We start from the raw sequence: 22,711 nt of genomic DNA, 5'->3' as shown, positions 1-22,711 counted from the left end.
TTGCCTTCTCTACCGTCTGGTGGTTGACGGCATCCTTGGCATTTCTTGGCTTGCAGCTGCATCACTCTAGTCTCTGCCTCCGTCACCACATGGTCATCTTCCCGCTGTGTGTCTCTGTCTCTTTTCTCTTCTTATAAGGACAAAAGTCATTGGAGTACTGTCCACACTAATCCAGTATGACCTCAGTTTAACTTAGCTGATGACATCCATGAAGACTGTATTTCCAAATACGGTCACATTCTGAGGCGACATGAGTTTGGGGGGACACTTATCCAGCCCAATAAAACCCCTTTGAAGAAAGCTTGTGAAGGGTACGTGTGGGTCGTTGCGGTAGAGGACAAACGGCCTCCGCAGGGAAGCCCAGCAGGTGAGCCACTTCCCCCCCGACCCGGGCTGGCCCTGGAAATTCCCAAATGCCTGCCCTCGTCACCCCTGAGCCACAAGCCAGGCTGGGTGACCCAGGGAAATGGGCGGGACTAATCACCTGATCTAACTTCCCAGGGGAGGGGGGAAGCTGGGCAGGCAGCAGACCCAGGAGCCCCCAGCCTGGCGGCCTCCTGCCATGCCGAGACCACCCTCCACTGCCCAGGGAAGTGGAGACAACAGGAGAGCAGGGAGCCGACCGCACCTACCCCCGCCACCGCCACCGCGATTTCAGCCTTGCACTCGCTCTCCAGTGTGGGCTTACTACAGCTGAGTGAAAGTGTCACACTTCCTGGTTTCCTACTCAACGTGGAGAAGAAAATAAGGGTGGGCAAGGGGTGAGGGACAGGACAATATATTTAAAAATAAACCACCCCACCCTGTCCTCAGGCATTCCGCAGCTGGGCTGGTCAGCCCACTCCCCGCCCCCCACCCCTGCCCTGTGCACACACGCACACACCACTCTCCAAGGGCTGGGAAGAACTAGATCCAGACATTTTCTCTTTCATCTACACAGACCCAGACGCTCCCTCGATGGGAGAAAGTAACTTCCCACTTGCCCTGCCCCCTTGAAATGACTTCTTCAGGTGCACTTGGAATGTTCTCTCTCCCCAGTTCACACACACACTCCCTGGAGCCCTGGAGCCCTGGGACAGAGGAAGGGGGGAGAGGCAAGAGGATTATGATTGATAAGTCTGTTCCCCACGTGGCCGCAAGGCCGGCAAGATGAAGTTTTCACTGAAATGAAGTTCACATTCATTCTGGAGTCTAGAGATTGATTTAGTCGCGAGGTACCAGGTCCAGAATAAACTGACAGGACCTGGCCCCAGGTCCAAGAGATTAGCCTGAGGGAGGAGTCACCTGGCTTGTTCTCCTTCAGGGAAGGAGGGTGTGAGCCCCCCGAAGGCAGAGTGAGTGCTCCTGGGGAAAGAGCAAGGGCTCTGGAGTCACCGAGGGCCAGCTGCTTCCTAGCTGAACCTCAGTCTCCGCACCTACACAATGGGAATAATAATAATCATTCCTATGAGCTTAGCACATAGAAGGTTCTCAACAAACAGTGTCCCCCACAGGGAAGGCGGACATAGAAAAAGAGCCAAAAAGCGGTTTCAAGTAAGAGTCTGGGGTTGTTCTGGGTGGAGAGGCCAGCTCATGAAAGTGAGGGGGTTATAGCAGGATTCTTGCTGGGTGAACTGCTCTGGAAGGGAGATGGTCAGTGGGGGTGGGCAAGCCTGGCCACAGGCTTGTGAGGTTACTATCCCCACCAGGGTCTTGGTAAACTGGTAAACTGGGAGATGGTCAGCTAGGCTAGATCCAGCGAGTTGGTGTTAATCTTATGCAGATAAGCTCATTTTATGCAGTGATTTTGCAAGTCAGTGAAGTTCTTCAAGGACTGTGCTTTAGAGGCTGGGGGAGAGGGGCCTGTTCGAGACAATGAGGTTCCGAGAATTAGAAGCAATCGTACTGAATCCACCTAATCTTTTTTCTAATCCATGCTACTAAGAAGCATAACATGCAAGGGCAGGGAAGAGGCCAGTCCTGGAAGGATATTTTTGAGGGCTTTTTTCTTATTCTGACACTAGACTATCTCACAGAGTAGTGAAAGCCTACAGGCCCTGGATGCAACCTGTACGTCAGGACTTCAAATGTAGGCTCCAATATCTTATAATAAATAATATATATTGTATAATTATTAAATTATTGTGATATGTGATATACTAGTATATATAATTTATACTTATCATATTAGCCTAATTTAAGTGTGAGATTGGCTTTCTAAAAATGCTTTGAAATGTTTCATGACTGTTATTGCCTGGAGAGCCCCTGAATGTCTGATCGCTTTTAACAGTCCTGGGTAGCCAAACCCCAAACCCCTGGTCCCTTTGAGATAGTTAGGCCACCGCCCTTGGTTAGTTTGCCCCTCTGCCAAGAGCAGGCACACACCTGTAAGGACCTGGCTTTCAGAGGACCCCCCCACCCCCCCACCCCATGGCATCATTGTAAAGATCAGTGTACTTTGCCTAAAGGATTAAGAACATGAAACTCATGGTTCGTTGGGCCTATCACACTAGGCTATCACACTAGGGCCTATCACAAAAGGCTGCTCCTTTTGGCACTCCTCATCCAAGGGCAATGAGAGACCATTACAGGGATTTAAGCAGGGGTGACGCGATCCGACTTTTGGTTCAAAAAAGGTGGAGATCAAGTGGCGAAGGAGCGAGACTAGATGAGAGAGGAGGCCTCATAGAATAGCCCAGGCAAGAGATGATGGTGTATGGAGAAGTACAGTGGCAGGGAGGTGGAGAAATGCTTGGTTGGAGAAAGGTTTCAGAGCTAGAACCCACAAGGCGTGATGGGAGAGGGTCATTCTTCTGCTCTCCTTTGAGACACAGGAAGGAGGATGGCGCCAGTAGCTGAGAAAGGGAACATCAGTGGAGTAGTAAGTTGGAGGCATGGAGGGAGGTGGCAGGAGGGGAAGACATGAGTCTCTTTTCGGTAGGGTGACCATAGTATTTCTGTCCCCAACAGCACAGGTTTGAAAATGAAAGGAGGCACCATGGGAGCAACTGGGACAACAACATAAACTGAGCCTGTACCTGGCAAATCAGACCTACAGTCATTCATTCGAGTTTGGGGATGTATTGAGGTAGGAGGTACCGATGAGATACTCAAGTGAAGATATCAAGGTGACAACACATATATGTGTCTGAGCTTAGGTGAGATTTTTGACCAGAGGGTTTTCTACCAGTAAAACAATTAAGGGAGTTGTTTCTTTCCAACTGCTTTATGGTATTTAATTAAAACCCATGTTATGACTCTTGTTACTATAGATGTCAAAATAAACTGGAAGCAAAGGAAAAAAAAAAAAAAAAAATGAAGAACGTGAAACCCAAACCCTTATTCTTTGGTTAGAGCCTCTCCTTCCTTCCCCACCAGCCCTCGGCAGGAATGAGAGGCAAAATCAAAATTCACTGGTGCTTTTATCCATATCCGTGAGTCTGTGTTTCTGTATAAATGATCAATGTATTAGAAACAAACAAACAAACAAAAAGCAACGACTTCTTGTTCTCTTCTCAGGACCTAAAGTACAGCCTTTCATCAGATGAGTACAGAGGGTGAGGAAGGCAAGGAGAAAATGCGGAGGCCAGAAGGGGAGAGCTGAGCAAACTTACAGGTTTGATTCAGGCATCCAGGCCAGACCCTGAACTACCGAACCACGGGAAAGGGCTGCTGTGGGCAGAGTCCCCAGAACACAGGAAGATGGTCGTTCTGACTGAGGCAGATCAGGAGTCCAGCCCCTGTGGATGCAGCCCAGGTGTGGGCGTGGAAGGAGTGGTAATAAGAGTAAATGAGGCAGTGAAACTAGGGCTCCTACAAGGTGTTAGTAGTTTGGTGCTGCCAGCTTGCATGGCACTATGAGAAACGTGGGAAGTACTCGCAGCTGACTCACCCAAATTTCCTGGAATGGAGGTGAAATCCTTTGGGTACCTGGCTGGAATCCAGAATGACTGTCCTGAGTGAGAGAAGCCTCAGAAAGGAGGGAAATTGCAGAGAAGGGCCTGAGGAGCATCCCAGGAGCCTGCTTTGCAAGGAGCAACAGCTCCCAGCTTGCTGTGTTGGGAGGCGAGGGTTAGGAGGGGAACTTTGTGCAGAAGGCACTTGTGTTTGGGGGTTTCCTTGGGTGGATGTTTCTGTTTTCTACCTGGGATGGTGGACTTTGAGCTCGTGGAGGGGAGGGAGAGAGGGAAGGTAGGTGGGAACCAGGGTGTGAAAGTCGTCATCTCTGGGAGGAGGGGCTTTCTACAGGAACAGCACTAGCCAGAGGCTCCTGGCTTCCCTCCGGTGCCCAAAGATTCCTTGAGACCTCAGACCCTTCCTCACTGGCTTTGCCACCATCTCCCACCCCCAAATCAGGAAGCTCTGACCACGCTTCCAGGTGGCCTACACCTGCTTGCTAAGGAGGAGGCCCTCCCTCGAGTTGCCCCCAGGGGTTCCTGCCCCCTTCTCCCTGCAGCTGTCTTTTCCATTTCCAACTCTACCTGGCTGGTCCTCACAGTGCCTCAGGGTTTGAATGAAGCTTATTCATCAGGTCTTTGCTGAGGCTCTTTCCCAGGCAAACCTTAGCTTCCTTGCCTGCCATCCTGGTCAGTCAGGTGTTTCCCAGGTGCCCAGTGCCCCAGCCTGGCCTCTCCTCCTGGTCTCTCCTGGACTGGCCTGCACAGTTTCATGGATTCAGGTAGAAGAGAGAGACAAAGGACTTTATTACTCAAGGAGCAGCAAGTAGCCTGAACTTCATGTTCACATTGGCTTCCCTTGCCCCCAAAGTCCCACTGGACAGTGCAGAGGTAGGCCCAAGTGGATGCTGGGACACAATGGATTTGTATCATAGCTGAGGAACCCTGACCTTAGAAAACACCAATCTTTTTAAGGGTCTGCAAGAAAACCTGCCCAACCTTTCCCCCAAGGTAGATGTTATCTTTGTTATATTGGATGGCAAACAAATTAGTCTTCTGTCCCAGAGGGAGACACTATCTCTGTTTTCCAAGGCTGTTCACACTTTATAAACATCCTTGAAAAGACAGTGGAGAACAAAAGGCTGTCAGTACCTCTGCTCCAGAGACTTGCAGAAACAGGAGAGACCAAAGGAGAATTGTCTCCCAACATCCGACACCAGGGAAACCCAAGTCCAGCTGGCTCAGCTTGTTGGCTCTTTCCCCTACCTTGGGTTTACTAGAGCGACTCATTCAAGTGTCATGTACTCCCTTCCCACAGGTCTCCGTGCCCAGCACAGTGCCTGACCCCTGATGATTCTCAATAAATGTTTTTATTTACAAGGGGGCCCACATTTTCATCTTGCATTGGACCCCACATATTATGTAGCTGGTCCTGGCTATAGTACTGCATATGTGTTACTAAAATTCACAGCGCTCTGCAAAATTGTGGAATAAAAATCACAGGGCTTATGAGGAAAATGAGGTTGGGGCACAACACTCAAAAACTTTGTCAATGATACGTAAAAAATACACCTAGTAAAAACAGTAGCATGGTTTTACACATTGAATGGTTAAGAAGTTCATCAGTACTATAATAAGTATGGCACTTTACCTCAAGAAAGACCTGAAGCTGGCTTCTGGATGTGGGTGTTGGAAGGGATGTTGGCTCCTGGACATGGGTGGCTGCGTGTTATGGTGGACGGTCGAGGGTATCAGTTATGTGATACCAGATATGGAAGGATATGGTGAACTGAGGTAGCTGGAGATGTCTGGGGTATGGCCATGTGTGTTTTCTGTATTCCTAGGTGGCTTGGTTCATCTGGGTGCAGATTTCTGCTTTCACCTAGTGTTTCCTGAAGATGAAATCATTCATCAGCAAATGTGAAATTTGCAGTAGGTTCGAATTGTTCCCTCATATATCAATTGCACTGGAACAAATTAGTATTTCTGAGACAAGCATTATAGCAGACCCGACTGTACTGTTTTAACGTTTACAGGTATTTACCCATAAAGACTTCATAGTTCTAACCCGGGAGATGGTTACTGGGAGAGATTCCCATGAGGGAGTGGTGAGGACTCAGCCTACATGAGGGGCATGGCGGACCTCACAGAGTCTGCCCTCCTGTATACCACATGCTAAACTCTCAAGCTTCCCAGAGAATCCATAAACAATGAAAACTGCTGCCTTCCAAGGCCCAGCCAGCCTGCTCAGGGCTGATTGCCTAAATGGGCCTCTCACCCAGCCACCCACTTATCAAGTGACAAAGAAAATATAAAAACAAAATCAGAGTTCCCAGAAAAAATTTTCCTCTCCCGTCTTTTAAAAATCCTGGGCTTCCCTGGCGGCGCAATGGTTAAGAATCCGCCTGCCAATGCAGGGGACATGGGTTCGATCCCTGGTCCCGGAAGATCCCATATGCCGCGGAACAACTAAGCCCGTATGCCACAACTACTGAGCCTGCACTCTAGAGCTCATGAGCCACAACTACTGAGCCTGTGTGCCACAACTACTGAAGCCTGTGTGCCCTAGAGCCCGTGCTCCACAACAAGAGAAGCCACCACAATGAGAAGCCCATGGACCTCAACGAAGAGTAGCCCCCGCTTACTGCAACTAGAGAAAGCCAGCGCAGCAGCAAAGACCCAACACAGCCAAAAATAAATAAATAAATACATTAAAAAAAAAAAATCCTGTTTTGCTTTTGTTCATTACCAACAGCCTATTTGCTGTCCTGCCTCATATATGTAAATAAATTACTTGCATGCAGATAACTAACTAAGTGTCTCTGAGTAACTCAGAGGTTAAGTAACTTGTCCAGGATTTTGCAGCTAACAGGGGCCAGAGCCAGAGTTAGAACACAGGTCTGTCTCTCTCCACAGCTTTTCACTCTTGCTACTTAACCTCCTCCAACGGTGAAAGCACCGGTAGTTTGAAAGAGAGTGTGCTGGTGGAGCGGTCAGGGCTGGAAAGGCAGATGGAGGTTGGGGGCTTGTGAGAGGCCCGATCCCAGACAGGAATGGCTGTGCCCGGCCCAAGAGGCAGGGCTTCAAAAGCCTTTCCACCCTGGAATCTTCCCAACAAGCCCATCAGGGACAGGGGTGAGGACACCAGGAGGAGTGCAGGCTAACCCCCCTCTGTCCCACGTGGGGCAGAGTCAGGGTGACAGGCCTTTGTGCCCAGGAAGGAGAGTGGGGCCTGAATCTCCAGCATGGCTGCAATTTGGGATTATAGGGATGAGTAATCTAGAACATAGAATATCCACAGCTGCCTTTTCTCCCATGACCCTTCTGTTTAACTATATGGTCATAACCTGACTGTGACCTGGAGAGTGGCAGAAAAAAAATGAGATAACCCTCACCAAGCATAAAGAGTACTTGCTTATCTACATCTGTAGTGTGCATGGTGGGGAGGGAAGAGGCAGAGGGGGCAGTGAAGAAAGAAGAATCACATGCAAAGTCCAAACATTTCAAATGCATTTAGCAATATTTTAAAAGAAGATTAACCCTGTATGTAAAACAAAAAGCATAAGTCAACTTGAAAAGCAATTTTAAATAACTGAAGAAAAATATTTGCAATATATTTGCAAGATATCCTTAATATATAAACATAATATTTATATGTTTATAAATATATATATTTACTGTTTATATATTAAATATCATATATTATTATTACAAAGTAATAATAATACTTTAAAATAAAATAAAGATGGGAGCAAAGGACATGAATAAACAAAGAAATACCCAGAGGTTTTCAATCCCACTAGTATTTAAAGAAATGTAAAATCAAAACAAGATACCAGTTTTTTAAAAAAATCACATTTGTAAAGATTTCAAATAAATGACAATAGCCAGGATTGGTGAGCATATAGAGAAGCTCACATTCATAATTGCTCTTGGGATTATAAATTCGTATATTTCTGGAAAGTAATTTGTTAATATATAATGAAAGTCTTAAGATTTTACTTCTACTCTTCAAAATTCACTTCTAGGAATTTATCCAAATGAAATTACAGGCCAAGTATACTAAGACATACGTACATAGCAAAAACTGGAAATTGCCTAATTGATGACAACTAGAATTTGGTTAAGTTCTTATGATGCATCAGTACAATGAAATATAATGCATTCATTAAAAATAATCTTGTGGAAGAATATACAGCAATCAGGGAAAACAATAAAACAGTGTGCAGTAAAACGTTCACAAAATCATTTATGCCGTGTTATTGCAAAAGTTTTTAAAAGAGCTATATACAATGAGAAAAAAAAAAGAAGGCCTGGAATAAAATATACCCAAATATTAACACTGGCATTCTCTGAGTGGTCGGTGACATTCATTCTTTTTGCTTTTTGGTATATTCAACACTAAGTACTCTTTTATAAGAAAAGAGTAAATGTTCTGTGAGTTTTTAAAACGAAGATTTACCTTCCTAAATGAGTTTTTCTCATCTGACTATTAACAGGAGTTGGAATTCCTTGAGAAGACAGCCACAGGGTCCCAGACCTGACAGGGCCTTGGGGCCAACTAGTGTGATGCATTCCCCAGGCTTGTGCTGAGCACCAGACAGTAGGGTCTCATGCGAACAGAGTGGGTCAGCACTAGCATTTTTAAAAACTCTCTGTGCATGTGTAGAGGAGGACTACAGCATGAACTATACTTTTATATGGGTTGTAGTTTGGAAAAAAAAAGTTTGAGACATTATTCTACAGTAGCCCCACCAAGCACTGCCCAGCCCTGGCTGAGCCCTTCTAGTGATGGGGAACTCACTACCTTTGTGCTGGTGTTTGACAGTACAAACTCTTAGACAGATTTCCTTATATTTAATGAGTTCTGGCTTCTCATCATGCCCGATCAGCCCCCAACTCCCTCCTCCAGGGCAGCACTTCAGACATTTGAAGGCAGCCACCAAGTCTCGCTGAGTCCAGGCCTGCCTCCCCACCCCTTCAACTCCTTGACCACCCCCACTCCCAGTTCTGAGGCCCTTGCCTCCCCTGTCTCTTCTTAAGTCATCCTCTCCCCGCCCCCGGTCCATTAAAGTGTCACACACACGCCCACGACCCTCCCCCAAGACTGAAGCCACCATGCCAGGCCATTTTGCTCATTAATAAATCCACAGATTCATCCGATATCATTAAGGGAGCACCCACTGTGTGCCCGGCTCTGTGCTGGGTGCAGGGGAGACCCCCAGAGAATAAGAAAGACCCGGCAGATGCCTCGCGCCCGGTCCCAGGGTCGCAGCACTAGCCGCAGCCTGGGTCGGTCCCTCCGGCACCCGGGCTCCAGGCCGCCCTGGTCTCCTCGCCCGGCCCGAAATAGCCCGTGAAGACGGTGGACCGCGAGCAACTGGTGCAGAAGCCCGGCTGGTGGAGCAGGCGGAGCGCTAGGACTACAGGGCCGTGGCCGCGAAGAACGTGACAGAGCTGAATGAGCCAGTGTCTAGCGAAGAAGGAAACCTTCTCTCTGTGGCCTACAGGAGTGTAGCTGGGGCACGCCGTTCCTCCTGGAGGGTCATTAGTAGCACTGAGCAGAAGACATCTGCAGAGGGTAACGAGAAGGTAGACATGGTGCGTGCTTACCGTGAAAAAATAGAGAAGGAGCTGGAAGGTGGTGTGTCAGGATTAGCTGAGCCTGCTGGATAACTACCTGATCAAGAATTGCCAGGACAGCCAGTATGAGAGCAAAGTGTTCTACCTGAACATGAAAGGGGACTATTACCACACCTGGCCAAAGCCACCACTGGAGAGAAGAGGGTGACCTTCGAGGAGTCATCTGAGAAGACCTGTAGTGAAGCCCGGGAGGTCAGCAAAGGGCACACGCAGCGCAGTCACCCCATTAGATTAGGCCTGGCCGTTAACTACTGCGTTTTCTACTATGAGATCCGGAATGCCACAGAGTAAGCCTGCCACTTGGCCAAGACCACTTTCAATAGCGCCATTGCCAAGCTTGACACTCTCAATGGAGACTCCCACAGGGACGCCATGCTCATATGCAGCTCCTCTCGACAATCTAATGCTCTGGACAAGTGATCAGCAAGACGACACCAGCGGAGAAGGCAGCAATTAAGGCCCCCAGGTGGACTGGCAGTGCACGCTGATGCTACGACTGCAATCTTTATTTATTTATTATTTTTGCTGGGGATCATGTTGGGGAGGGAAAGAGAGGGATGACAGGATGACCTTCTTAGGGAGAAACCCATGACCTGTCCTGTCTGACATTTTTGCCAAAATACCACTAGTGGAAAGGCAGACTAGCTGTGCTGGTATTGGAATAGCAGCCTCACATTGGCATATGGACGGTTCTGTAGATTAATGCAAGTGGAGGTGTCTTTAATTTGTTGCTAGAAAATAGGGTTTTTTTTTTTGTTTGTTTTGTTTCTTTTCTTATTAGTCATCAACTTTATACGCATCAATGTATACATGTCATTCCCAATCACCCAATTCATCACACCACCACCCCCACCCCCCAGCCGCTTTCCCCCCTTGGTGTCCATACGTTTGTTCTCTACATCTGTGTCTCTATTTCCACCCTGCAAACCAGTTCATCTGTACCATTTTTCTAGGTTCCACATATACGCGTTAATATACGATATTTGTTTTTCTCTTTCTGACTTACTTCACTCTGTATGACAGTCTCTAGATCCATCCACGTCTCAACAAATGACCCAATTTCGTTCCTTTTTTATGGCTGAGTAATATTCCATTGTATATAGGTACCACATCTTCTTTATCCATTTGTCTGTCGATGGGCATTTAGGTTGCTTCCATGACCTGGCTATTGTAAATAGTGCTGCAATGAACATTGGGGTGCATGTGTCTTTTTGAATTATGCTTTTCTCTGGGTATATGCCCAGTAGTGGGATTGCTGGATTATATGGTAATTCTATTTTTAGTTTTTAAAGGAACCTCCATACTGTTCTCCATAGTGGCTGTATCAGTTTACATTCCCACCAACAGTGCAAGAGGGTTCCCTTTTCTCCACACCCTCTCCAGCATTTGTTGTTTGTAGATTTTCTGATGATGCCCATTCTAACTGGTGTGAGGTGATACCTCATTGTAGTTTTCATTTGCATTTCTCTAATAATTAGTGATGTTGAGCAGCTTTCCATGTGCTTCTTGGCCATCTGTATGTCTTCTTTGGAGAAATGTCTATTTAGGTCTTCTGCCCACTTTTGGATTAGGTTGTTTGTTTTTTAATATTGAGCTGCATGAGCTGTTTAGATATTTTGGAGATTAATCCTTTGTCCGTTGATTCATTTGCAAATATTTTCTCCCATTCTGAGGGGTGTCTTTTCGTCTTGTTTATGGTTTCCTTTGCTGTGCAAAAGCTTTGAAGTTTCATTAGGTCCCATTTGTTTATTTTTGTTTCTATTTCCATTACTCTAGGAGGTGGATCAAAAAAGATCTTGCTGTGATTTATGTCACAGAGTGTTCTTCCTATATTTTCCTCTAAGAGTTTTATAGTGTCCAGTCTTACATTTAGGTCTCGAATCCATTTTGAGTTTAATTTTGTGTATGGTGTTAGGGAGTGTTCTCATTTCATTCTTTTACATGTAGCTGTCCAGTTTTCCCAGCACCACTTATCGAAGAGACTGTCTTTTCTCCATTATATATCCTTGCCTTCTTTGTCATAGATTAGTTGACCATAGGTGTGTGGGTTTACCTCTGGGCTTTCTATCTTGTTCCATTGATCTGTTTCTGTTTTTGTGCCAGTACCATATTGTCTTGATTACTGTAGCTTTGTAGTATAGTCTGAAGTCAGAGTCTGATTCCTCTAGCTCCTTTTTTTCCCCTCAAGACTGCTTTGGCTATTCGGGGTCTTTTGTGTCTCCATACAAATTTTAAGATTTTTTGTTCTAGTTCCATAAAAAATGCCATTGGTAATTTGGCAGGGATTGCATTGAATCTGTAGATTGCTTTGGTAGTATAGTCATTTTCACAATATTGATTCTTCCTATCCAAGAACATGGTATATCTCTCCATCTGTTGGTATCATCTTTAATTTCTTTCATCAGTGTCTTATAGTTTTCTGCATACAGGTCTTTTGTCTCCCTAGGTAGGTTTATTCCTAGGTATTTGATTCTTTTGGTGGCAATGGTAAATGGGAGTGTTCTTTAATTTCTCTTTCAGATTTTTCATCATTAGTGTATAGGAATGCAAGAGATTTCTGTGCATTAATTTTCTATCCTGCAACTTTACCAAATTCATTGATTAGCTCTAGTAGTTTTCTGGTGGCAACTTTGGGATTTGCTATGTATAGTATCATGTCATCTGCAAACAGTGACAGTTTTACTCCTTCTTTTCCAATTTGTATTCCTTTTATTTCTTTTTCTTCTCTGATTGCCGAGGCTAGGACTTCTAAAACTATGTTGAATAATAGCGGTGAGAGTGGACATCCTTGTCTTGTTCCTGATCTTAGAGGAAATGCTTTCAGTTTTTCACCATTGAGAATGATGTTTGCTGTGGGTTTGTCATATTTGGCCTTTATTATGTTGAAGTAGATTCCCTCTATGCCCACTTTCTGGAGTGTTTTTATCATAAATGGGTGTTGAATTTTGTCAAAAGCTTTTTCTGCGTCTATTGAGATGATCATATGGTTTTTATTCTTCAATTTGTTAAAAAGGTGTATCACATTGATTGATTTGCGTATATTGAAGAATCCTTGCATCCCTGGGATAAATCCCACTTGATCATGGTGTATGGTCCTTTTAATGTGTTGTTGGATTCTGTTTGCTAGTGTTTTGTTGAGGATTTTTGCATCTATATTCATCAGTGATATTGGTCTGTAGTTTTCTTTCTTTGTGACATCTTTGTCTGGTTTTGGTATCAGGGTGATGGTGGCCTCATAGAATGAGTTTGAGAGTGTTCTGTCCTTTGCAATTTTTTGGAAGAGTTTGAGAAGGATGGGTGTTAGCTCTTCTCTAAATGTTTGATAGAATTCACCTGTGAAGCCATCTGGTCCTGGACTTTTGTTTGTTGGAAGATTTTTAATCACAGTTTCAATTTCATTACTTGTGATTGGTCTGTTCATATTTTCTATTTCTTCCTGGTTCAGTCTTGGAAGGTTATACCTTTCTTAGAATTTGTCCATTTCTTGCAGGTTCTCCATTTTATTGGCATGGAGTTGCTTGTAGTAGTCTCTTAGGATGCTTTGTATTTCTGCGTTGTCTGTTGTAACTTTTCCTTTTTCATTTCTAATTTTATTGGTTTGAGTCCTCTCCCTCTTTTTCTTGATGAGTCTGGTTAATGGTTTATCAATTTTGTTTACCTTCTCAAAGAACCAGCTTTTAGTTTTATTGATCTTTGCTATTGTTTTATTTGTTTCTATTGCATTTATTTCTGCGCTGATATTTATGATTTCTTTCCTTCTGCTGACGTTGGGTTTTGTTTGTTCTTCTTTCTCTAGTTCCTTTAGGTGTAAGGTTAGATTGTTTATTTGAGATTTTTCTTGTTTCTTGAGGTAGGCTTGTATAGCTATAAACTTCCCTCTTAGAACTGCTTTTGCTGCATCCCATAGGTTTTGGATCATCGTGTTTTCATTGTCATTTGTCTCTAGGTATTTTTTGATTTCCTCTTTGCTTTCTTCAGTGATCTCTTGGTTATTTAGTAACGTAGTGTTTATCCTCCATGTGTTTGTGTTTTTTACGTTTTTTCCCCTGTAATTCATTTCTAATCTCATAGCGTTGTGGTCAGAAAAGAGGCTTGATATGATTTCAGTTTTCTTAAATTTACTGAGGCTTGATTTGTGACCCAAGATGTGATCTATCCTGAAGAATGTTCCATGCGCACCTGAGAAGAAAGTGTAATCTGCTCTTTTTGAATGGAATGTCTTATAAATATCAATTAAATCTAACTGGTCTATTGTGTCTTTCAAAGCTTCTGTTTCCTTATTTATTTTCATTTTGGATAATCTGTCCATTGGTGTAAGTGAGGTGTTAAAGTCCCCCACTATTATCGTGTTACTGTCGATTTCCTGTTTTTTAGCTGTTAGCAGTTGCCTTATGTATTGAGGTGTTCTTATGTTGGGTGCATATATATTTATAATTGTTATATCTTCTTCTTGGATTGATCCCTTGATCATTATGTAGTGTCCTTCCTTGTGTCTTGTAACAGTCTTTATTTTAATGTCTATTTTATCTGATATGAGTATTGGTACTCCAGCTTTCTTTTGATTTCCATTTGCATGGAATATCTTTTCCCATCCCCTCACTTTCAATCTGTATGTGTCCCTAGGTCTGAAGTGGGTCTCTTGTAGACAGCATATATATGGGTCTTGTTTTTGTATCCATTCAGCAAACCTGTGTCTTTTGGTTGGAGTATTTAATCCTTCACGTTTAAGGTAATTATCGATATGTATGTCCCTATGACCATTTTCTTAAGTGTTTTGGGTTCGTTTTTGTAGGTCCTTTTCTTCTCTTGTGTTTCCCACTTAGAGAAGTTCCTTTAGCATTTGTTGTAGAGCTGGTTTGGTGGTGCTCAATTCTCTTAGCTTTTGCTTGTCTGTAAAGCTTTTGATTTCTCCATTGAATCTGAATGAGATCCTTGCCGGGTAGAGTAATCTTGGTTGGAGGTTCTTCCCTTTCATCACTTTAAGTATATCATGCCACTCCCTTCTGGCTTGTAGGGTTTCTGCTGAGAAATCAGCTGTTAACCTTATGGGAGTTCCCTTGTATGTTATTTGTCGTTTTTCCCTTGCTGCTTTCAATAATTTTTCTTTGTCTTTAATTTTTGCCTATTTGATAACTATGTGTCTCAGCGTGTTTCTCCTTGGGTTTATCCTGTATGGGACTCACTGTGCTTCCTGGACTTGGGTGGCTATTTCCTTTCCCATGTTAGGGAAGTTTTCAACTATAATCTCTTCAAATATTTTCTCGGGTCCTTTCTCTCTCTCTTCTCCTTCTGGGACCCCTATAATGTGAATGTTGTTGCATCTAACGTTGTCCCAGAGGTCTCTTAGGCTGTCTTCATTTCTTTTCATTCTTTTTTCTTTATTCTGTTCTGCAGCAGTGAATTCCACCATTCTGTCTTCCAGGTCATTTATCCGTTCTTCTGCTTCAGTTATTCTGCTATTGATTCCGTCTAGTGTAGTTTTCATTTCAGTTATTGTATTGTTCATCTCTGTTTGTTTGTTCTTTAATTCTTCTAGGTCTTTCTTAAACATTTCTTGCATCTTCTCGATCTTTACCTCCATTGTTTTTCCGAGGTCCTGGATCATCTTCACTATCATTATTCTGAATTCTTTTTTCTGGAAGGTTGCCTATCTCCACTTCATTTAGTTGTTTTTCTGGGGTTTTATCTTGTTCCTTCATCTGGTACATAGCTCTCTGCCTTTTCATCTTGTCTATCTTTCTGTGAATGTGGTTTTTGTTCCACAGGCTGCAGGATTGTAGTTCTTTTTGCTTCTGCTGTCTGTCCTCTGGTGGATGAGACTATGTAAGAGGCTTGTGCAGGTTTCCTGAATGTAGGGACTGGTGGTGCATAGAGTTGGGGGAAATAGGGTTTTAAAATGAAAAGAAAACTTAAGTGGAATGGCCCTCCTTCAGTAAGTTCTGTGGTTCCAGTAAGGATTTTTATCTTTAAGAGATATGCTCTTGTCTTTTAAGTTTGGGGTACTTTCTGTCTCATCTATTTTAGCTGTGCATTTTTTTTTTCAGGGTGTACGCTACCAGACATGGAACAGTTTCAATCCGAAGCTGACAGACTTAAAACATAAACTATATTTATTCTTATGGTTTAGGCCTTGCCTGTTTTCAGAAGTTTCTGATTAGTTGACAGTATTAACACTATATTGCCATTTACAGTATTTCTGCATTACAGCCATATGTAACATCAAGCCATTGATTGTGTATTTTTCTTTATTTTGGCTTTTGCATCCTTATTTAGCCTATCCAGGTTGGTTTTGCAGTTATCTATCTCCTAGGCCAAAAGGCTTGACTGAGGAGAATCAAAGCTACTTTAGGTTTTGTTTAATAGGTGCTTGGCAGGTGGCTCTGGGATTTTTGTCCTTCTTTCTTCTTAACTTAAATCCACCACAAAAATTATGAATCACTTTAACAGAAACACTAAACACCACAAAAATCGAGAAAATTCAGTTTCATATCTCATTGATTGTGTTGATATTTTCAGAGACATCCTGAGTTTTAAGCTGCCACAGCTCCTTCCTCGGGGGTTACACTGACATTTCACTCTTCGCTTGAGTCTGCCCCATTGTACCTTGTGTCCACCGCCCTTACTTGGGTGGGTTGAAAAGCTGTTGGGTTGTAGAAGTTGGCAGTCGTTTTGAGAAAGGTCGTGGTGCAGTGTGTGAAAATTTAGGTGCTAGGAGCTTACTGGTAGAAAAATCCTAAAGGAAGAGCTCTATTCATAAACATTCTGTCCAATTTTGGGAACCTTGTAAGTGTGTCACTTTTTCCTCCCTGAAAACACTCTTTCCCCAAATAATCATTGCAGAAAAATAAACTAAAAGCATTATCAGATAATAAATACTTAACTCTCATTTGACAAAAAAAGAAAAAGAAGAAAGGTAGATACAAAGAAAGAAAGGAAGGAAGGAAGGAAGGAAGACCCAGCCACCTGCCATGGGGATCCCCTGGTCTGGTGGAGTGAGATGTGTCAGCACAGATCTTGTTTGTCATGACTAAGCTATGTTGCCCATGATGGCCAGCTAGACTTACATTCACCCAGGGACCTCAGCATGCTGTCTTCCCTCTGCTTGAGCAGAGAGAAGCCTGCCTCTGTGCATCACACAGGCAATGCCCGCCACCTGCCCACCAGCTCCTCTGGGCCTCGGCCAGCTCTGGGATGAGGCATGTCCCTCCAGCAAGCAGCCCGAAGCCACACAAGCCTCTGCCTTTCACTTCCCCCTTCCCCCAGAGGCTCCAAATGTTCCTGATGACTGGTACCTGTGCCAGCCACCTCCTGCACAGGTAGGGGAATAAAACAGAACCATCCTCCTGGAATTTACTTGCTACTAAGCGTAAAGGTCTATGCCAGCTCTTTTGTGCTGGTTATCTAATTTTTCTGGTCTTTTTTTTTTTTAAGCTATGATTTATTTAGTATCCACTATGTTTGGCATTTTGATGTATTATCTCTAATCATCAAAACTTTTTGAAGTAGGTGTTTATCCTGTTTTACAGATGAGAAAATTAAACACAGATGTTAATTTTTTGTACAAATAATGTCTATTGATCACCTGATCACCTGTCTGTGCAAGGTATGAGACTAGAAGCAGAGATAAAGGCAGTGGGGAGCAAGACTGCCAGTCTCTGCCCTCCTCAGTCTGGTCTGGAAGCAGATATTAAACAGAAAGGCAAGCAAATAATAATTGTGAAATGTATGGACACCAAGGGGGGAAAACCGCGGTGGGGTGGGGATGGTGGTGTGCTGAATGGGGTGATTGGGATTGACATGTATACACTGATGTGTATAAAACTGATGACTGATTAAAAAAAAAATTAGACCAAGCAAAAGAAATCAGATATAAAAGCATGATAATGTATAATCCCATGTATATGAAATTCTAGAAAAGGCAAGACTATAGTCACATAAAGCAGAGCTGTGGTTTCCTGGGACAGAGATTGGCTGCAAAAAGCATGTTTTGGCATGATAGGAATGATTTGTTATCTCAATTATAGTGGTGCTTATATGGCAATATTCATTTGTTAAAACTCATCAAGTTGTAAATTTTAAATGCATGCATTTTATTTCATGCAAATTTTATCTACTGAAGTTGATTTTGAAAAGTTATGTAATAAAGTTGCCAGAGAAAAGAGATAAAAAAAAAAATTGTGATAAGTGCCATAAAAGAAAGTAGAGAGCATTCTAGGGACATACAGCAGGAGCACTTACTTTAGCGGGGGGCAGGCAGGAGCTAAAGGAGGAGCAGGAGTTAGCCAGGGAGGGGTGGGGCAAGATGGCATGTGCTAAGGCCTTGAGGTGAATAGAAACTTGGCCTAATCAAGGATCTGAAAGAAGGCCAGAGGGATTGGGGCCAAGGCAGGGGAATGAGTGGAATGAAGCTAGAGAGCTGGGTAGGAGTCAGATCCTTCAGGTTTTCAAGCTCTGCAGGCATAAGGATCTCCTGGGGGAGCTGATTTCAAGGCTGGCTCTGGAGCCCACCCTCCACTGAGTCTCAGCCAGAGCACCTGCACTTTTACCTGTTTCCTCAAGTGATGCTGAGGCAGGTAGCCAGAAACAGACACTTCAAGGAGTACAGATGTAGGTCTCATCAGCCATCTGAAGGATCTCAGACTTTTCCTAAGAGGAGGGGAAGCTGTTGAGACCAAGACCATGCAGCATGCTAGCTGGCACAGATTTGAACCAGTTCCATCTGATTCCCAGAGCAGGGGACACTGTCTCTTCCTAAAAGGAAGGTGGTGTCAGATGGGTGCACTGAGGGCTGGAGGAAGGACCCTCCAGGTGAGGGAACAGTGTCAGCCAGAATCCCTGTGGCTCGGAGGTAGGGGGTCAGGGCAGCCACAGCCACTGGCCTGAGCAGAGCCAAGACTCAGGTCTCCTTTCCCCATCACCTTGTGAGGGCCTCACATGTTCCCGTCCCAAGTACTTTTGCATCTGAATCTCATTTTGGCTTTACAAATACTGTACCACTGTGAAGAGGAAGTGTCTACTGGGACCATTCTATTTCTTCCCCAGTGAATACACTGAGGCTCACCTAGGTGAAGCCACCATGAAAGAATTTCAATGTACAATGGAACCTGAAGCTATAACATGGAAAATCTCATGTATGGGCCCCCAGAAAAACAAAACTTAAGGACCAAGAAACTGATTTTTCATAAATCCCTGATTAACAGAAGAATGATAATATTGGAATTTTCTTAAATGGTACGGAGGTGATCAGGGGTTGCTTCATATCAACCTTGGAAATTTTTGCTTATAGTTTCCACAGGCATGAAGAAGAAATGACCCAGGTCAGGTTGGTCTTGCAAAATGAGCTGAATTGAGCTTCGTTTGTATGACTGGACTGGTTTTGTCTGCTTGGGGAATTTTCAAAGTGGTCTCTGTTTGTTTTTTATTTTAGCAAATTCTGAGTCCCCTACTCTCTACAGTCCCTGCCCATAAATACAGACTACCCCAAATCCTCATCAGACTTGCCTGTAGCTTGCTACAGTTTTTGTGTCCTCAATTGCAATTCTTCTGCTATTCCGGAATAAACTCATCTTTTTGACAATTTTGAGCTTGCCTCATTTTACCTTTTTATTTAGGTCAACATTCCTTGGCGTCTGAAGTAAGATCCAAAGGAAACGACCTCTAAAGGACGACGAGCCTCAGAATACAGCCAGGTGCCTGCACTGAGCCCCTTGTACTCATCGCTTCCATGTGTTGCCCATGACTTCCAGTTTGGTGAGTCTCCGCTCAGATTCTGAGGTCCCTCCCTTTGGTTGAGTTCTCCGACTTTATGACTTTACTTGGGCTCTATTTAAAGGCTTTGTCCTTTTTGGAGAGTACTTGTTTGTTTTCTTATTGGAAGCACGCTAAAATTTTGGTATAATCCCTTTGGAATTCTTGAGAGCAAAAATGAATGAATGAATGAATGAATAAGTAAATAAATAATCGGTGGGCACAGGTCAAGCAAATAAACACTATCAGAGCACTCCCCGCTCCTCGTTATGAGAGATTTCGATCTTGAAGCAAGACTCCCATGAGAGCTAAGTTGGTTGTGGACAGGCCAGATTGACATTAGGTCGCCTGCCAACTGCAAGACAATTTCTGTGTAACAAGGGATGGGGTCATGGGTCAAACAACTGAGACAAAGGCTGTCTGCCAGGGGAAAAAAAAAAAGAGAGAGAGAGAATCCCATGAAAGGCACTCTGTGAAACAAAACACAACTCCCAACTCTGAAACCACCCCCTTCAGGCTATTTAGGAATTTTCTTTTGTTCTGAAGAAAACCTCTGAGATATGTGATCCCGGTCATCTGAATGCTCTAAGGGTGGCCCTCCTTCAAGGACCCTGGCTGGTTTTATGTTAAAAAATTATGGTCTCTCCTCAGATGCATTTTTGACTAAATGGACCAACCTTACTAAAGATAATTTAGAACTTCAATGGCCATTATGGGGAACCCTAGATCTCCCCAAACTTGTTTTTCTATGGACTAAATTAGAAGACTGTGTCAATAGAACTAAACATATGAATGGAATAGCTATTTTACTTGGTAACTAAAGGCTCTAAAGTATTCAGAATTCTAAAACTGCTTCTTTACAAAATACTATTTCTAAGTTAACAGAAGCAAATACACAAGGAGATTTAAAATTTTTTTCTAGATTTTTTTATTGAGATATAGTTGATGTACAATACTGTATGTTATAGGAGTATAACATAATGATTCACAATTCTTAAATGTTATACTCCATTTACGGTTATTATAAAACATTGGCTATATTCCCTGTGTTGTACAATATATCTTCGTAGTTTATTTATTTTATACCTAATAGTTTGTATCTCTTAATCCCCTACCCCTATCTTGCCCCTCCCTCCACCCTTCTCCCCGCTGGTAGCCACTAGTTTGTTCTCTTTATCTGTGAGTCTGTTCCCTTTTTGTTATATTCACTAGTTTGTTGTATTTTTTGCATTCCACATATAAGAGTGATATACAGAATTTGTCTTTCTCTGACTTCTTTCACTTAGCCCAGATTTTTAAAAAGCATTTGAGGCCTCTTCCTCAGCAGCACCAGCCAATGTTTCCCTAATCCCATTACTCTGCCTCCTCTATATCACCTTTGCCGTTTTCTAATCTCCTTCCTTTATCTGAACTCCCTGTCTTCTCTAGTGCTGAAACTAACCAACTGAGCCTGTTAAAACATTCCCTTTTAAAATCAAGCCTCCTGGGACTTCCCTGGTGGCACAGTGGTTAAGAATCCGCCTGCCAAAGCAGGGGACACGGGTTCATTCCCTGGTTTGGGAAGATCCCACATGCCACAGCTAACTAAGCCCGTGCACCACAACTACTGAAGCCTGCGTGCCTAGAGCCCGTGCTCTGCAACAAGAGAAGCCACCACAATGAGAAGCCCATGCACCACAACGAAGAGTAGCCCCTGCTCACCGCAACTAGAGAAAGCCCACAGGCAGCAACAATAACCAACGCAGCCAAAAATAATTAAATAAATAAATTTATTTTTAAAAATAAAATAAAATTAGGCCTTATGGGATTAACAGATACATACTACTATACATAAAATAGATAAGCAACAAAGATTTACTGTATAACACAGGTGACAATATCCAATATCTCATAAAAACCTATAATGGAAAATAATCTGGAAAAAAATATATTACTGAATTACTTTGCTGTACACCTGAAACTAGTACAGTATTGTAAATCAACTATACTTCAATTAAAAATAAATAAATAAAATTAGGCCTCCTGAGGATTTCTTAAGTACCATGGACCAAAGCTGAATTTAGAGCTATAATAAAAGATTTTTCCCAAGGTAACTGAGGATCCTCAGATTCGCTGGAGAATTCAGTATTGCAATTCAAATTTATCAACCTGGCTTCTCCGATCTTTATCAGTCAGTCCACATGTTTGCTGGAGAAGGTCAAGCCCAGCATTGGATGAAAACTGCTAATTGGGAAAGCCCCAAACAATCTTTAGAATTCCAATTAAGTCAACCACCAGCTTTTTTATATGACCAAGCTCGTATGTTATATGACCAAGCTCGTACCATGCTCAAAGGTTGCATCTTGCCATTCCAAGGGCTTTCTCTAAACTACTAAACTAGAACAAATTTCAGGCGTGCACCCAAAAGCCTGCCAAGTATGTTCATGATTACTACAGCAGACTCTAAATCGTCTTTAAACAAAATTCTGGACTCCCTATAGACATTGAATCCACCAGGGTGGCCTTTAATTTAATGCTTACAAACCATTTAAACAGAAACCATTTAAACCTTTTAAAGAACTATACCTTAGACAAAAATTAACAAAAACACCTGAATGGCATAATTGATGAGTAATGCTTTCTGTGAAAAATCTTGATCAAAAAGGGGAAATGTGAAAGAATTTCCATCTAAAATGGAACCTGAGGAAATAAAATGGAAAATCTCTTGCCTGTGCCCTCAGGAAAACAAAATTTAAGGACTGAGAGACTGATTTTTTTGTAAGTGCCAGATTTACAGAAAACTGATAATATTGGAGTTTTCTTAAATGATGGAGAGTTGGTCAGGGGTTGCTTCATATCAACCTTGGGAAATTTTGCTTATGGTTTCCAGAGGTATGAAGAAGAGATGACCCAAGTCAGGTTGGTCTCGCAAAAGAAGCTGACTTGAGCTTTGTTTGTATGACTGAACTGGTTTTGTCTGCTCAGGAATTTTCAAAGCTGGTCTCCATTTGTTTTTTATTTTAACAGACTCTAACTGAATTCTCCCTTCTGTACGTTCCTGCCCATGTGTGTCCTGAATTGGAATTCCTCTGCTATTCCTGAACAAACATCTTTTTTGACAATTTTTGTCTTACCTCATTTTACCTTTTTATTTAGATTGACACCATTTACTTGATGGCCTATGTTAAGTCAGTGAGTAGAAATATGTGCTAGGGCCTGAGGAAGGAAGAGGACTGGATTTGCCACTGGGCAGCCAGAGTGGTCCTTGCATGTTCCAGAGGTTATGAGACAGCAGCGACCCCTGCTGTCATCAACCCCTTGGAGGCAGGAGGCTGGAAAAAATGAGCTCTGGATTTTGATCACAGGAGCTCTCTGTGTGGGCGCTGCTTTGGTTCAGGGAGGTCATGGAGATACCGAAACCTGGACAGTCTCACCACTGTGTGACTTTGGGCGGCTGCTACCACTTT

General features: G+C 43.2%; 1 pseudogene; it reads left to right on the top strand.

The window, feature by feature from the left end:
* Positions 1-1,854: 1,854 nt before the first annotated feature.
* LOC103000971 (14-3-3 protein gamma-like) lies at positions 1,855-9,975 on the top strand (annotated as a pseudogene).
* The last annotated feature ends 12,736 nt before the right edge of the window (positions 9,976-22,711 follow it).

This window comes from Balaenoptera acutorostrata, chromosome 4 (genome assembly GCF_949987535.1).
Source record: "Balaenoptera acutorostrata chromosome 4, mBalAcu1.1, whole genome shotgun sequence".
In the NCBI taxonomy this organism is placed as follows: Eukaryota; Metazoa; Chordata; class Mammalia; order Artiodactyla; family Balaenopteridae; genus Balaenoptera; species Balaenoptera acutorostrata.
This window is presented reverse-complemented; position numbering and strand designations above follow the sequence as displayed.